General features: G+C 44.6%; 1 long non-coding RNA gene across 1 annotated transcript; it reads left to right on the forward strand.

Moving 5' to 3' along the window:
• Nucleotides 1-2,892: 2,892 nt before the first annotated feature.
• Nucleotides 2,893-10,153, forward strand: LOC146683507 (uncharacterized). Its single transcript, XR_014917571.1, has 4 exons — nucleotides 2,893-3,398; nucleotides 3,881-4,030; nucleotides 9,101-9,168; nucleotides 9,297-10,153. It is a non-coding gene; the product is annotated as an uncharacterized LOC146683507 (long non-coding RNA).
• The last annotated feature ends 2,550 nt before the right edge of the window (nucleotides 10,154-12,703 follow it).

Genomic DNA, 12,703 nt, shown 5'->3' on the forward strand with positions numbered 1-12,703 from the left:
TAACGTCATTAGGTAAAATGACGTTAACACTGACAGCACTAATTTGTTGTTATTATTATTAATATTATTATTAATTTATTTGTAAAATAAATTAAATTTAAAAACCAAAGAAATGATTTAATTCTTTATTTTATTTTGTTTTATTAAAATCAAAATAACAACAAAAACAAAAATAACTAATAAAAAAATATTAAAAGTATTCAGCAGTGTTTTGTGAAATTTGTAATGAGCCTTAGTTAAGTTGATGTCACAGAAGTTTCTGAATCATTTAGATTGTTCAACAAACTGATTCACTCAGGTAAAGATGGTGAGCTGGAGCAATGGTACCCTTGGAGTTCAGTTTAAGTTTTCAGACAAATATTCCCTCGATCAGTTGCAGCTTCTGCTTTTAAATAAATGATTTAGCTGCAAATGTTTAGCTACAGGTAGCAAAGTCCAAAAGTGACACCAGCCAAACATGCAAAAAATGCAAGATGGTGGTGCGCACAGATACAGCGGCTCTATGCTCTCCACTTACCCAATTTCACTGTGCAAGAAACTGCACAATGACAATAAAAAGCTCTAAGTCTAAAACAGTTTCCTGTCCAGTAAAATCGGGCAATTATTCGCTCCAGAGTTTTATCCTACTCCAGGTGAGCAGCCATCGACTTGTAATGAGCCAGCTAAAACAATAATTTCTCAGTGGCTCTTCTGGCACCAACAAGTGGGTGTGTTCTTCCATCGTGCAAGTGTCACGACACACTGAACATGGTCTGAACATGGATTTTCCCTCGATATGTCTTTTTCACCAGTACTATGGGGTATTTGTGAATATCCATGACTGACCCGGCCAGGTGGCCAGCTGGTCTTTGGACAGGGTCACGGCAGTTTCAAGGTTCAACAAAATCCCTTTCACTGACAGACTGAAGGAAAGCTCCTCAAAAATGGAGGGTCTTCAAGCTCCTCAGTGGCAGGAAAAGGTTTCCCGGACCCAGTGTTGTATATTTGTTTCCCAAAAGATTGAACTAGTGGAGAGAAATCAGGTTCTGAAACCATCCAGAGGACAAAGTCTCCAACTGGTTTGTGGAAGTCCAGTTTCTCCAAATTAATCAGCGGGTGAAATGTCTCTTCATGGATGGTTTTGATTCTGTTGTTATTCACGAACAAAGCCGTCAAAGCAGCATATGAAAGAAAGTCATCTTTCATTGTTGTCTCCAGCGTGTTAAAAGAGAGATCGAGCTCAGTGATGAGTTTTGAAGCGGCTGCAGGGACTTCTCCAAGGTTTTGGCTCGAACAGTCGAAGGATGTTGTTCACAGTGGTGACACTGTTGACTGGTGATTGACAAGCACTGAGATACTAACATGACAAACACAAGAAACATCATGACTTATTCTCCTGAGTGCCTGCAAAACACAAACACAAAATCAAACTCAAAGCTTTTCTCTCAGATGCTGGTGTGGCACAATCTAATGATAAAAAAGGTCATGCTAACAGCTTTTGGAGCACAGCTGCACAAAATAACAGCTTTTGGAGCACAAAATGCATTACAGGTAAACCCAGTACCCAAACATGTTAACAAGGATACAGAAAAAATCTGAAACAAAAGCAGGTAGTGTGGTGATTTATGTTGTGAGGATGCTTTCACTCCCATCAAAGTCACCCAGTGTTGAGAACCCAAATGAGCCCAAAAACCTCAAGTGGCTGCAACCAACAGCGAACGTCAAGAAGTGGATACTTGCATGTTGAGCCAGAAACATGCAGAAAACCCAAAAGAGGCAAGACAGCACATCTTGGTCCCACTCAGGCAGTACGAACACCTGGAAAGAGGAGCCCACAGTTCAGACCCAAGGGCACTGGTAAGGACATCAGCCAGTTATAAGTCTAGTTTTAATTTTCATTTTAGTTAGTGTTATGGCCTTTCTAAGGGTGGCCAGACCATAATATAAGGGTGATCCACCCCTGTCTGACCCCAAGCAGCACATCACACAACCAGTACAATTTTGATGGTGATTTTTTTTCACAGTGATTGAATTCTAACAAAGGAAAGGAGCGAACTATAGCTTCGGGGTGGACCCCAAAACAACAAACAAAAGGGGCCGTATCTAAAGGATGTACAAAACTTATTTATGAAAAGAATAAAACCAAATGACAATGTCTTATCTCCCTAACTAAGAAAAACATGAGAAAAGGGTAATCAAATAAAAAGGCAGTCCACCCCTACATGCTCCTGTATAAAGAGACGGGTAACACAAAGCCTGCAGGTTGAGGTCCACGGCAGTGTCATCTTATATGTTGTCTCCAGGTCATTAGCCAATCTGTATGGGTCGTCCCATGGATGCACCAATCACGGAAAGGCACCTGCACACTCAGATTTACATATGAGACAACATTACGACAACAGTCGTAACATTAACTAAAAATGTTTTTCACCATCTCGTTTTAACTTCTGGTTTAGCTTCAGCTAACTAAAACTAAATGGACCTTGGAAATAATCACATCCTAATAGAGTGAACCATAGACTGTATAAAAGATAGGACCATTGCAACTTGACTGCAGCACTTCACCCTTTCACATAGTCCCAGCTCTTCTCTGTCATGTTTTATGGTGCTGCAAATGTCTTCAGTTGGTGAAAGGTCTGGGCTGCTGGTGTCTTGTTGTGCTTGCTATGCATCCCTGACTCGTTTCTTCTTTCTGCATCAAGTAAGGAATGTAGTGAAAGTTCCCAAGAGGTTAAAAACACCACTGAAAAAATGCCATCAGACCTGAGTTGGGACACTTGGATTATGGAGCTTCTGGACCAAGAGAGTGGATGGGAGCATGTGTTTAACAAGTAAGAGTATAACGTCCCCCAAAATGTCCCTAACTAAGAAAAACATGAGAAAAGGGTAATCAAATAAAAAGGCAGTCCACCCCTACATGCTCCTGTATAAAGAAACAGGTAACACAAAGCCTGCAGGTTGAGGTCCATGGCGGTGTCATCTTATATGTTGTCTCCAGGTCAAGGAGACAACATATAACATGGATAGACAGACAGATTTCAAAATAGCCAGCTGGAATGTTAAGGGGTTGAATAACGGGATTAAGAGGAAGAAAATATTAACATATCTAAAGTTATTGTAACCCACCTAAAATTTGCCTCATGAAAATGAACTGCTGTTCCCAAAGAATGTCAGTAGGTGGCACTATGAGATTGTTTAGTGCTTGTGAACTTGAGTTGAGAACTGTAGAGAAGGAGAATAGCGCTAAGGCTACGTATGCTGGTCGGAGCTACTCACCGAGTTTTTCTTTAATCCTTGTTCAAGAAAAAGGTTGTGTGTGAAGACACAAATTGGATTTTACTTTTCCGCTTGTTGGGAAGCGCGGACACTTTTTGTTGGTGCTGATGTACCTCTGTTTTTGTGTTGTTTGTTCATTTCCGGTGAGTTGACTAACTGCGCTAGCATAGCAAGCTAATCGTTAGCTAATCATTAGCTTAGTATAATGTAAATTCCATGTGTTCCTTTTAAGTGCTGTATTATCTTTTTATTTCTTCACTTGTAAATGTTTTAAACCAATCGGAAATATTTCTTTGGAAGCTAGTAGGTAAGTTTTATTTATTGTAATGAGATGATAAATATGAGCAGTCTTTGGCTAAATAGTACTGCGACCATGTTTTGCACTTTCCTCGTGCATCAGTAATGTACATTCTCTCAATTCATTGGATTGATGTGACTGCTGTTCACAAAATATGAGATTTGAGTTAAATTTGTATGATGTGGAAATTGTTTTAAGGCTCTTTGATTAATTTTATTATTGATTGCATTAAGTCGTTATATACAAAGAGTGAGAGACATTTGGTCACTAGTGTTGATTAAGTTGTTATATGATATTCATGTAAAATATGTTCACTGCCCTGTGCAGGTTGGTTTTTTTGTTGGAGTCTAAAGTTGCGAGCCAGGATTCCGGATCCCCAGCTGCGATGCAGGAAAGATTTCCAGCCTACTTAAAGTGACAACTGCGTGACTTCTTGACAGATAAGCTTATGAGATCTCAGAACAATACGCTACCCGGGTAGTACTACTAACATTAACACTATACTCACACACCTGAACTGAAAAGAACACTGAACTCTGAACTCTAAAACTGAATACACAGACTGACAAATAAGATAAGATAAGATAACCTTTATTAGTCCCACACGTGGGAAATTTGTTTTGTCACAGCAGGAAGTGGACAGTGCAAAAGTTATGAGGCAAAAATTAGAATACAATAAGAATAAATACAGTACACAACTGTACAGAATAGAATAAAATACTATATACAGTAGAATAAAATAAAATAAATATACAATAAGATAAAAATAGAATACAAATACAAATACTATATACAACTGAGTAAAAATACAACGATGACAGAAAGGATTATTGCACTTAGTATTATTGCATATGTATGGATGTGTGTGCTTGATCAGTTAAAGTCTTTATTATGGAGTCTGACAGCAGTGGGGAGGAAAGACCTGCGAAATCTCTCCGTCCCACACCGTGGGTGCCGCAGTCTCCCACTGAAGGAGCTGCTCAGTGCTGTCACAGTCTGCTGCATGGGGTGGGAGATGTTGTCCATCAGGGATGCCAGCTTAGCCGCCGTTCTCCTGTCACTCACCACCTCCACTGGGTCCAGAGGGCATCCTAGAACAGAGCTGGCCCTTCGGATCACCCTGTTCAGTCTCTTCCTGTCCCCAGCAGAGATGCTGCCGCCCCAGCAGACCACGCCATAAAAGATAGCAGAAGCCACAACAGAGTCATAGAATTTCTTCAGGAGTGGGCCCTCCACTCCAAACGACCTGAGTCTCCGCAGCAGGTACAGCCTGCTCTGCCCTTTCCTGTAGAGGGCGTCTGAGTTATGAGTCCAGTCCAGTCTATTGTTCAGATGAACACCAAGGTACCTGTAGCTGTCCACAGCCTCAATGTCCATACCCTGGATGTTCAGTGGTTGCAGTGGAGAATGCTTGTGCCTGCGGAAGTCTACCACCAGTTCCTTGGTTTTACTGGCGTTGATCTGGAGGTAGTTCAGCTGGCACCAGTCCACAAAGTCTTGGGTCAGACCTCTGTACTCCTTGTCGTCCCCATCAGTGATGAGGCCGACTATTGCAGAGTCATCAGAGAACTTCTGCAGGAAGCACTGGGTGGAATTGTGGGAGAAGTCTGCAGTGTAGATGGTGAAGAGGAACGGAGCCAGAACCGTTCCCTGTGGGGCCCCCGTACTGCAGACGACCCTGTCCGACACACAGCCCTGAGTCCTCACATACTGTGGTCGGTCGGTGAGGTAGTCCAGGATCCAGGTAGTGAGGTGATGGTCCACTCCAGAGTTCACCAGCTTGTCCTTTAGAACCGAGGGAAGAATGGTGTTGAAGGCACTGGAGAAATCAAAGAACATGATTCTCACAGTGCTTCCAGCGGTCTCCAGGTGAGCGAGGGAACGATGTAGGAGGTGAATGACGGCATCATCCGCTCCAATGCCAGGCTGGTAGGCAAACTGAAGTGGGTCCAGTGATGAGCTTATTAGGCGCCGAAGCTGAGCCAGGACCAACCGCTCCAGGGTCTTCATCAGGTGGGATGTCAGAGCCACCGGCCTGTAGCTGTTGAGGTCCTTGGGGCGTGAAGTCTTTGGCACTGGTACAACACAGGAGGTTTTCCAGAGCTGTGGGACTCTTCCCAACCTCAGGCTCAGGTTGAAGAGGTGCTCCATCACCCCACACAGTTGGTCCGCGCAGGACCTGACGACCCTCGAGCTGATGCCATCTGGACCCGCTGCCTTCTTGCCATTAATCCTCCTCAGTTCCCTCCTAACCTGGGTGGTTGAGAGAGACAGGCTGGAGCCTTGTGTTGAGTGTGTATTGGATGCTGTTGTTGGGGGTGGGGGGGAGTGAGCAGGGTGAATAGAGGAGGTGTGAAGTGTCTGAAGTGGAACAGCAGCAGTGGGGGTGGGTGAGTCTGCAGCCGATGTTGCAGACTGCCTCATGACTGAGTCAAATCTGTTGAAGAAATGATTCAGTTCATTTGCCCATCTCACATCCCTCCCAGGCAGAGAGTTTTGCTGTTTGTGGCCCGAGATGGTTCTGAGGCCTCTCCAGACTTCACCAACGTTGTTTTGTTGAAGCTGGTTCTCCATCTTCTGCCTGTAGCTCTCCTTCCCATTCCTTATCAGTCCCCTCAGCTCTCTCTGCACCCTTTTCAACTCCTCTTTGTCTCTGGATTTGAAGGCCCTCCTCTTCTGCTTGAGGACGGTTTTAATTTCTGGGGTAATCCAAGGTTTGTTGTTGGAGAAACACCGTACAGTCCTGGTAGGTACAGTGTTATCCACACAGAAGTTTATATAGTCAGTAATGCATGTAGTAAGGCTGTCGATGTCCTCACCAAATATGGACAATTGGAACTGTTGTGAACTGTTGAATGACTGTTTTTGGTTTGTTTTGAATAAATGTTGACTGTTCTTTGAGCTGTGTGTCATTCGCGCCTTAGTCGATTCCTAGAGACCATAAGCCTAAGATCCTAACTTTCTCTACATTCAGTAGTGGTAAAGTATCGTGTGTTACATTATCAAGAGTTGATATAGCCTTTATTCAAGAAATGCACATGTGTAAGTCAGAAGCCTTAAAACTTAAATGTTCCTGGGTAGGTAAAGTCTTTTCCAGTCCTGGAACTGGTAAAAGTAGGGGAGTGTCGGTTCTGATTCATAAAGCAGTTAGCTTTACTGAAACAAAAGTAATAACAGATAAGGAAGGTAGATTTATATTGGTTTATGGACAACTACTGAACACACCAATAATTTTATGTAATATCTATGCACCTAATGCGGACATACTCACCTTTTTTCACAACCTGTCACAGTATCTTTTGGAATTAGAAGGTGCACAAATAGTGGTAGGAGGAGATTTTAATCAAATACTGGATCAAGACCTAGATAGATCACTTCCTAGGAGAGGCACAGAGAGTAAATCTGTAGTTGCCATAAGGCAGATGACCTCAGATTTAGGTCTGAATGATATTTGGCGGACAATGCATCCAGAAGGCAGGGAATATTCCTTTTACTCTCCGCCTCATAATGTTTATACTAGAATCGACTACTTTCTTATTTCTGAAGCCTTAGTGAATAACTCTATAGATTCAAGTATTGGTAATATAGTATTCTCGGACCATGTGCCAATTTTTCTATGTCTTGGAAATATTTTACAGATTCCTCAAAGCCGCAGATGGCATTTAAATGTGTCCTTAATTAAAGACTCTGGGTTTATTAAATTGATAAGAGATGAAATACAATTTTACAAACAGACAAATAATCGAGAGGACACTACATTGGCTACTTGGTGGGATGCTATGAAGGCATACTTAACCCTCGTGCGCCCTGGACCAAAAAAAAAAAGGGGGGGGGGTCCCGCAGACCCCGGCAGCACGGACCCAGGTCTCGTCGCGAAACAGGGCGCCGGTTCACGGTGGGGACAGATGGGGGTCAGGCGGACCCCCAGCTATAGCGGGTCTCGTCACACCGTCGGACAAAGGCACCTAATTGGTTGTAACCCTCCATCGATCGCGTAAGTTACGATGGCAAACCTTGGGGTCTGGAGGGAACCCAAAGCGCCACGGCAACAACTCTCAACTTCACATCATCATCATCATCGTCTCCTTCTTGAGAGTGTTCGCGTACACCGGCCTCAGTGAGGACCTCGGACTCTCCGTTCCTCCTCGACCTCCTTCCTCCTCCCCCGTTCTCCTGCTCCCCGCAGGCGAGCGCTTAGCCGGATGGGCCTTGGGTTGCGCGTAAATGGGCCTAAGTGAGGACCACGGGCTCTCCGTTGCTCCTCGTCTTCCTTGCTCCTTCTCTACCGTTGTCATGCGCCTCACTAGTGAAAGAGAAGCTGTTTGGCCTTCCTATTACGCGAACACTGACCTCCAGTTGGACCTCGGACCCTGCATTGCTCCTCATACTCCTTGCTCCCTCTACATCGTTCTCAAGGGCCTCGCTAGTGAAAGCGCAGCTGTTTAGCCTGCCCATTAGGCGAACACCGCCCTCCGTTTATGCTCCTCGCTAGTGTACGCTTAGGTCTGCAGATGGCCGATTTCGTGTACACCCCCTTCGGTGAGGACCTCGGGATCTCCGTTGCTCCTCGTCCTCCTTGCTCCTTCTCGTTCGTTTTCATGCGCCTCGCTAGTGAAAAAGCAGCTGTGTGGCCTGCCTGCCTATTACACGAACACCACCCTCCAGTTGGACCTCGGGGTCTCCGTTGCTCCTCATCCTCCTTGCTCCCTCTTATCGTTCTCAAGTGCCTCGCTAGTGAAAGAACAGCCGTTTGGCCTGCCCATTATGTGAACACGGCCCTCCGTTTATGCTCTTCGCGAGCGTACGCTTAGGTCTGCGGATGGCCGGTTTCGCGAACACCGCCCTCTAGTTGGACCTCGGGCTCTCCGTTGCGCCTCGTACTCCTTGCTCCCTCTCCTTCGTTCTCATCTGCCTCGCTAGTGAAAGACCAGCTATGTGGCCTGCCTATTACGCGAACACCGCCCTCCGTTTGGACACTCCTTGCCTCCTCCTCATCCTTGCTCCCTCTACATCGTTCTCAAGAGCCTCGCTAGCGTACGCTTAGGTCTGCGGAGGGCGGGTTACCTGAACACAGCCTTCCGTTTAGACCTCGGACCCTCAGTGTCTCCTCATCCTCCTTTCCCTTTTTTTAAAACATTTTCCTCGCTCTCACGCGCCTCGCTGGCGAGCCCTTAGCTTTGGGGAGGGTGGGTTTCGCGAACACCACCGTCTGTGAGGAACCCAGTACCTCCTTCACACACACACACACACACACACACACACACACACACACACACACACACACACACACACACACACACACACACACACACAGGAGGCAGTGAGGAGTAGAAGGAGGTTGTTGCTACGCCTGCGTCGCGAAACCAGGGCTCATTGTGTGTGCGCCCGGAGGAGCTACGGGGGAAACACATGGGACAACCAACTAGTTTGGGGCCATGGTTTATTCAACGTGTATTTTCAGTGTGGTTTAACTTGCTAATCTGATCTGATATACTTTCCTTGAATGTGCCTTAATTTCACCTCTTTTTTTCTTTCTTCTTTTCTTAGCTTACTGAAAATGTTGGCGACCAAAGGCCGGATCCAGGGATGTGTGCTGCTTGTGCTACTGGCGTTATGTGGGCAAACTGCTTGCTGTCAACATCAATACAAAGATAACAAAAAAATAGCCTAGTGTAACGTAGTGCTTTATGTTTTTTTTTTCTAGAATGATTCAAATGTTACTATCATTTCCCCAACCCTGCAGGCTCTGCGACCCGTGAAGAACTGAGACTCCTTCTGGTCGGTAAAACAGGATCGGGAAAGAGTGCATCCGGAAACACCATCCTGGGGGATGCGAACGCTTTCAAAGAAGACGTTTCGCCTGAGTCTGTCACCGACAGCTGTCTCAGAAAAGAGGCAGAGGGCAAAGACGGAAGAAATATCGCTGTGATCGACACTCTGGGGCTGTCTTTTGGATGAAATTGATGAAATGGTGGATTTCAATGGAGGAAACCACTACACCAACGAGATGTATATGGCGGCCCAGAAGAAACTCGAAGGAGAAAGGCTGAAGAGGAGAAAGGAGGAAGAACAAAGAAAAAGGGAAGAAGAGGAGAGGATCGAATTGAAGGAGCGGTGTAAATTCTTCCGCCTCGCTTCCCTGAGATTATTTGGCACAGGAGCGTACTTTACATCTTATGTTCTCATGGGGCTCGGTGGAGCCCTTGGATATTCTCAGTTAAAGACGCCGAGCTTGATGGTTGGGCGTCTTCTTTACTCGTCGATACCGTGAAAACTGTGTAGGTGTATCACCTACTCGACCTAGTGATCAACGAGTACCGCACCGAAGCATGCAACGGGTGCAAGACTAATCACCCCAGCCAGAGACAACACGAGTGTCTGCGAGTCTTGGTGTCAGGGTCCCTGTGCCTACCCAGTCGGCTCAGTATGGCTACATATGTTTTTCATTTTGTTCCTGCTCTCTCCCTTCCTCTCTTTCCCTCCTCCCTCTGCCAGGGCGGAGCTCACCTGTGGGCTTCTGCCCTTGGTCCATGCACCTGGTCGCCATCACGCACCTGTGGCTCGTTACGAGAGTGTTCCAGCTCCTTTATAAGACGGCAGCTCTGTTTCTCTCGTCGCTGGACCGTTGCCGATCCGCATTCCCTGGACCAACCCCTGTGTTTACTGAGTGATTGAGTGTGCGAGGAGTGGAGTACGTCATCGTGTTTTCTGTGGAGTGTGGAGAGGAGCGTGAGGAGTGGACGGAGTGCGTGTGGACTTTCAGCGTCTTTTCCCTTTGTGTGTGGACCCCCGGAGCCCGCCTTCCCCCTCACCTCTGTAAATAGATCACCTGGTGTGCTGTAATAAAGATTCTTGTGTTTCCCAACTCAGAGCCTGCGCGTGTGTCCGTTCCATCCCGCTGTGACACTTGGAGGATGACTTTTACGCTGAACATTATTACAGCATCAGGAAAAGACTCCTCATGCCGCGTTTCATTCCTTCCATTCAACGTCTCCTGATCATGTATTCACAGCCACCGAAGGCGCTGTACAGCACCGAGCACCTGAAACACGGACAGTTTGTTGATATTGTAATCAAAAATACAGCCCCGGGGGGGGAGGGGGGGCATTTTAAAAACGCACCCTCCCTATTGCGCATGTCCCTAAAAGGTATGGCCTTCCAGATTGCCTCAGTTGTATCGTGAGTGTAATTTCAAATAAAATAAAACTCAGAAGCGTCTGTGTGTTGTCTTCTTCTTCTTCTTCTTCTTCTTCTTCTTCTTATTATTATTATTATTATTATTATTATTATTATTATTATCATTATTGTGATTATGCTTCATTTTTATGTACTGGGGTATCAATGACCCCCACGCTGCCGCAGCAGCTTCTGTGCGTGGCCCCCAAGTGCTACATTTTCTTTCCCGATCCCCTGACGAACCCATTAGAATCGCTCTGGGGCACTCTTCGACCCCAAATGATCGTTCTGGTTTTTTTTTTCATTTTCATTCACCTGTCTCTACTGAGGGTGGGGTACTTTGGGACCCCCGGGGTCTGGGGCTGCCCCGAAGAGGAGCACAAGGGTTAAAGCCGGTCAGAGCGGACATGCTCCATTTTGCGTAACTATTTTTAAATCCCGGTAGCACTGCAACCACGTAAGCTAACGCAATAATTTTTTTTACATATGAAACCGGAGGAGTTGTACTTACATCTTATGCCATCAGCTTGTCCTAGGTCACAGTTTCCTTCCACATATAGCTTTGCAAAAACTGCATAAAAAGCACTTGCAGCAACAAAAACATAATATTCCAGAAACACGCTTTGCCGATCCGATCAGCTGTTTGTAACACTTCCTACGTCCATCAGCGTGAACTGTCGCATGTCCGCCATGACCTGCCCGAAACCGGAAGATACGTCATTTTGCGGAAATGTAGTTTTTTACGATCGGGGCCTTATGAGCCTATATTTGTGTTTTTAAAAGTTATGTTTGAGTTTATGACTTTCTGTGTCGTTTCTGGGATGCTTAGGACTCATATTGCACTGCTGGAAATAGTTTATTTTGATGCACATGCTGTTATTTTGCAAATTTGCATTATAATATTTATTTTCGTTTTTCTTGCAGTGTATAAAAATTGGTGTATTTCAAAAATAAAACTATGAAGACACTTAAAATAAATTTCCTGTGGTGGGAAACTAGTTTGTGCAACTTTTTTGTATTTACAGTTTTGAGGGATAAGCCTCTTAAATTTCTCTGACTAGAAATATATGTTAAAAAAACAAAAACAATTTTCAATTTTTTTGTAGTTTATTGCACTTTTTTGCAATTTGTGTAATTACTGTGCACCTAATGCAGACATATTATTAAAGCTTGGGCTATAATGGTTGTATTGATGTATAGCAACTTGAAATGCTCCCAAAAATGGCACTACAGCATGAAAAAATATAATATAAGCTCTGGCGGACTTGGTTCTATGGTAGGTCTTAAAGGGTTAATTAAGGACACATTTAAATGCCATCTGCGGCTTTGAGGAATCTGTAAAATATTTCCAAGACATAGAAAAATTGGCACATGGTCCGAGAATACTATATTACCAATACTTGAATCTATAGAGTTATTCACTAAGGCTTCAGAAATAAGAAAGTAGTCGATTCTAGTATAAACATTATGAGGCGGAGAGTAAAAGGAATATTCCCTGCCTTCTGGATGCATTGTCCGCCAAATATCATTCAGACCTAAATCTGAGGTCATCTGCCTTATGGCAACTACAGATTTACTCTCTGTGCCTCTCCTAGGAAGTGATCTATCTAGGTCTTGATCCAGTATATGATTAAAATCTCTTCCTACCACTATTTGTGCACCTTCTAATTCCAAAAGATACTGTGACAGGTTGTGAAAAAAGGTGAGTATGTCCGCATTAGGTGCATAGATATTACATAAAATTATTGGTGTGTCCAGTAGTTGTCCATAAACCAATATAAATCTACCTTCCTTATCTGTTATTACTTTTGTTTCAGTAAAGCTAACTGCTTTATGAATCAGAACCGACACTCCCCTACTTTTACCAGTTCCAGGACTGGAAAAGACTTTACCTACCCAGGAACATTTAAGTTTTAAGGCTTCTGACTTACACGTGTGCATTTCTTGAATAAAGGCTATATCAACTCTTGATAA

This window comes from Copadichromis virginalis, linkage group LG22, assembly GCF_057382275.1.
Source record: "Copadichromis virginalis isolate Kocher_CV1m ecotype Utaka linkage group LG22, C_Virginalis_male_GT1.1, whole genome shotgun sequence".
Lineage (NCBI taxonomy): Eukaryota > Metazoa > Chordata > Actinopteri > Cichliformes > Cichlidae > Copadichromis > Copadichromis virginalis.